Source organism: Apium graveolens, chromosome 9 (assembly GCF_009905375.1).
Source record: "Apium graveolens cultivar Ventura chromosome 9, ASM990537v1, whole genome shotgun sequence".
Lineage (NCBI taxonomy): Eukaryota > Viridiplantae > Streptophyta > Magnoliopsida > Apiales > Apiaceae > Apium > Apium graveolens.
Genome location: NC_133655.1, coordinates 151617418 through 151622801, shown reverse-complemented (window position 1 = coordinate 151622801; position 5384 = coordinate 151617418).

Genomic DNA, 5384 nt, shown 5'->3' with positions numbered 1-5384 from the left:
AAATAGTGGATCTGGGCTGAGATGCAAGTCCTTTCTGCTCTTAATTTATAGGCTTAAAAGTTTCCTAGGTATCCCATTAATGTTCTAGAACTCAGCGAGGTTCAAGACTTGTGATGCAAATTCGTATGTTCGAGCTCAGGTAGTATAGTGATCGTTTTGTGTGAGGACTAGATATTGAAATCAGGTTGTAATAGTTAATAGTGTTGGGCTGTTCAAAACCCTAAACTCTAAAGATCTTGGTTTCAGATGTATTTATTTCCTTTGATAACTATTGTGATTATTCATGTAGTTTCTTTTGTTAATTATGGGGTGTGACATTGCATGCATGCAAAGTCACATGTGAGTGGAGGGGCACTAATGTTAAACATACCCCACTAACACTCTTCCATTAAATTTATCCCAAAGCCCTTGCATGCAAAATTTATTAGAAGAAAAATTGAGGGCAAAAGAGTCAAATAAAATTTCACTAGAATAATAACAACAAACAAAGCCACATGGTTAGGTGATAGTGATCATTCTCACCATTTCCATTTAATCACTTCATCGCATTTTCACTACATCTTCTCTCCAACCTCTCTCTCGGTCGAACCCTCCCAAACACACACATACACCTTCAATTTTCATCCTTTTCTTCAAGAATTTAGTGTAAAAAACTCTCTCATATCACGTTCATGCATTACTTTGAGGTTTCATGCTAGGAGGTTTACAACAATGTGTTGCATGTAAGTGTTTATCTCAAAATATCTAGTGAAGGTCCTTGGTTCTTATGGACATATGGCCTAAACAAGGGTTATAGTATCAATGGGGTGTGAATGATTGTAGTTGAGTGTTTTCACTCACAAAACCATGATCATTTCACTCCATTCCATTCGGTCATTGCTTAAAAAGAGCCGAATGGATGAGTTCATGTTGCATGGATCATTTTCTTAGTGTTAAGCTTGATTTTTGATAAGAAACTTGTACAAATCCATTGCATGTCAAAGAATCATCCTTGAGCAGCCCTTGAATGTCTTTCATGTTAGTGTCATCATGATAATTGATAGAAATTAGTGATCCTCATGCTAGTACAGTTAATTTCATGAGCATTTGATATAAACCTACAACAATGTCCTTGTTTTGGTCATGCATGATAAGATATATATGTTATTTTTCTATGATAGGATAGGTTAAGTACTAGGCTTGATTATTTGGTAGTATCATTATGTGCAAACTGAGTTTTTGTGAGATAATCTATTTGTATATTCGAAAGTATGATGAATGAGTATTGTGGTGATCATATGTTAAAACCTAGGGGGATTTAGGTTATAATTCAAATTGCATGCGCTAAATAAGTCATGATTAGCTAGATTAAACTATGATACCTTGATAAGTGAGTTTATTCGGTAGATATCATGGGGTATTTTTGAGAATTAAGATCCATATGATGCTTATGATTTCAAAAATGGTAAATAGATGCAATGCGTACTATATGTTCAAGTATGGTTCGACCTTAGGTATGTGAGAGTAAAAGTGGTCTTGAATGATTGTTGATAAGGAGTATAATCTTGTTAGGTTAAGAACTATAGATAATCTTTGCCGTTGGTATTGGTTTTATGGATGAGAGTTAAGATGGAGGGAGTAGTAATGTATAAATAGGAATTTGAGTCGTAGTCGAATGGTCAAGGGGTTTTGAGTGTATCATTGGCGAGGCCTTGCAAGGCCTGAGCTTTTTGAGGATGGGACATGGTATTATATTGAGTCCATAAGTCATATATTAGTAAATTTCATGAGTTTTGATAGGTGCACAAGTAAAAACCCGAGAGCAGCTCAGCAGGGGGACAATTTTTGGTCAAGTGACTTGTATTGAGTATAAATTGATGTCATGGACTAGGCCTTGGAGAAACTTGAGGCTAAACAGTATCCTTATAGGATATATGATAGTAAAAAGGTCAAAAATCAAAGGGGACGATCATTTTAGGAAGGTTCTTTGAGTGTAGAAGTCAAAGGTGCAAAACAGGGGACTGTTTTGGTAACAAGGGAAGTTTGAGTTGGATTGAGTTTGTCATTGAGTAGGCCTTGGTGTGTCTTGGTCATTATAGACTCAAGGAAGTCTTGTGAGATTATCCTAAGTAATTCCAAGTGGTTTACACTCGAATTATGGTATGTTAAAATGAGTAGAAGTAGAGCAGTTTCTGCTCTGCAGTTCAAGTGGGAAAGGCAAATGTATTAGTGTGCCTTGTGAGGCCTGAGTAAGGCCTTGGTGTAAAACCAAGTCTGAATGTTTTAATTAGTTGTATAGAGTCTAAGGAAGTCATTTTTGCTTGAAGGGCCTAAGTGTTTAAATTTAAATCAATTGAGGCACTACATAGGTGCCAAAGGAGTGTCATTATTTGCTAAGTACAAGTTTAATAGAGTCATGTGTGTGGCCTAGGTAAGGTGTTACGACCGGCATTTTGTGTAATATTATTTGTGAACTTTGTATAATATTAGAGCCGAATGTAAATATACTTAATTATTGTACGTTGTGTGAATGAAAATTTCTGCATTACAAATTGCTTTATGTAGAATATGATTTTTCAAAGCAAAAGTTTATTTATTTCCCTTATTTTTGATTTATAAGGAATATTCTAAACCTTGGAAAAAAAAAATTTAAAAGTTATTTCATTAACAAATTTCAAAAGTGATCTTATAAAATTTCTAAAAATCCAAGTTATTTTATGGTATAAATTTTATAATTTTTGAACTTGTATTTTATTTTATAAAAATAAATCTTTAAAATTTTATTTGTTATAATTAGAAAATTACATGGAAACCCTTGCATGCAAATCACTCTTCCATTCTATTAAAGGGCAAATGAGACCTTCCAACCCCACTAACTCACTTGTTGTTAACCAAATTACTACATTAACCTTGCATGCAAAATGGCCTAACTTTAGCTAGAGGGTATTCTTGTACATTCTCATTTATACTCATTTCTTTTAGTCTATCAAAGGCATAAAACCAAAAAAAAACAAAATGTGAGAAATCATTTCACTCACTCCATACTCCAACTCACCTCTCTTTTTCTCTCCTCCCTCTCCCTCTCCTTGCTCTCGGCCGAGAACCCCCTCCCCCACTCCCTTCCATTTTTTCATCCCATTTCTCATCTTCCCTAGTGTAATTCTTCCACCTACATTTATTTTATATACTTACCAAGAGTTTTGTGATTTGGGAGATGAAGTTTCATGGTTGCATGTGTAGCTTTTGTGTGATCTCCAAAGAGAAACTCTTGATTCTTGTGAATTCAAGAGCTCTCTATGAGATACATTTTATATATGTTTTAACTAAGTGTTTTATGGAGAAACCATGCTTTAAAAACCTTTACATGCTACTGAAATTTCACTATATAACCATTTTTAGCCATGCATCCTAGTTTTAAGATGTTAATATGATGATCAACCATGTTGTGTATGCTACTCTTCTCGAAATCATGTTTTCATGTTTAAAAATCTATAAATTCGAATTATTTGTGTTTGAAATAGATTGTTTCCATGATATATTTCTTAATAATAGTTAAGAGAAGATATATTTCATGATTATTAAGGTTGAGTAATAGGTACAAGTCGAATTTACAAAAATTTAAACTCTATGTTTTAGCCGAAATCTTGTTAAGTGTTTTCCATGAGTTGCATGTTATATTTTTATTTGCATGTTGGTGTTCTAGGGCATGGATGATCTCCACTCCTGTTGAGGCACTATTTTAGGATGTTGATGCACTAGGTTTGCTTTGGTAAAGGTTGGATGTTTGGTTAATAAGTGGGAGTCAAGATGGAAAGGGATTAGTTAGTGTTTGCATTTTTCCAGATTTGATGCACTAGTTTATGGGGAAGTTTTGAATGAGCATTTGTTGTGTACTTTGAGGCCCAAGCCACCAGAAGCTAGCACTAGGAGTATATAATAGGTTTTAGGTGTTTGTTGGAGCTTTGTAAGACGTTTGGTTAGGTGCACGAGTGGAGTCACAAAATCTGTCCAGCAGGGGAAAGTTTTGTTGCAACTTAGAAATAGGAAGTTTTGACCATGTCATAGGTAGGACCTCATTAGGCCCTGTTGGGCCTTAGTTAGAGGGAGTGTCAGAGGAGTTTTTCCAGCCATAGTTCATAGGATTTAAGATATAATAATGTGTCACAGGTTAGTTCAAGTCAGGACCTTTTCTGCCCAGAAAAACAGGGGAACCATGGACTTTAAGCTTACGCCTAGGGAGGCCCAAGCTAGGCCCTTGAGACACATCAAGTTTGGGAGTTGCCTTATGATCAGAAGAGTCTAGTGTAGAAGTTTTGGAAGTAAACTTGTAGTGTAAGAGTGTCTAATGCAATCAAGAAACCATAGATGTCATTCTGAAATTTACCTTAGTAAGCACCTTAGATAGTTTAGTAAAGGCACATCGAGTTAGGAGGCCAAAATTTGGAGACTTTATCTAGTTTAGCGATCAAGTGACTTAAGTTGTGGAATGAGATCATCCAAGCCTAGTGTTGTAATATGGTGTGTGTGTGATATTATTTGGTATTTAAAATATGGTATGTGAGTATATGTGGCTATGTGTACTATTATGTTTATAAGGAGATTATAAATTACGTGCATATGGGCCTAAGTGCCATTTGTGTTTAATTTCGGGTTGTAAATAGGTTGCGTTGGTGAGAATATATTATAATGAGGTTATTATTAATTGTGTAGGATCTCGAGACGAGGGTAAACTTGTCATAAAGGTCAAGTAAAGCTTCCAGTTACTCCTACTTTCCAGTCCAGTCCAGTCCAACCTTCTCAAGGAAAGTGATTCAACCTACTTTTTAATTTACACAACGAATATGTGATAACTAGTTCTTATATATATGATGCGAGTATCCTGATTTACCTTGTTATACCCGGACCAAGTGATTCTCAAATATATCTTCGTATTATATAGAAATGCCATGAACCCTCAAGTACTTATTGCAAGTAGATCAAAAATCATACCATGCTAGAATACCAAAGTAATCGGGATGCCATGATAAAATAGAGAATTGTTATAATACCTGATTGATCCTTTTGATTAACATGCTATTGATTACTGAAAAATCTTGATTTTACACCCTGATGCTTGATTTAACTCTTGTAAGAACCCCGATATAAACTTTATCTTGATACCTAAAAGCCAGATATTCTTTAAAGTCGTTCACGATTGTTTGATAACCCTATCCTTACCCTAAAGCTTGACATCCTGATATACCTTGAGCTAATGATCACTTTCTTTATATCTTAACACCTCTATCATACTTGTAACCAGTAATGCTTATCTTCTTGATGTTCTAATACCTATACCTTGTCTAAAACCATTGCTTTAAGCCTAGTTTGACATTACTCTTTCATATTATCCAATAACCCTACTAAAT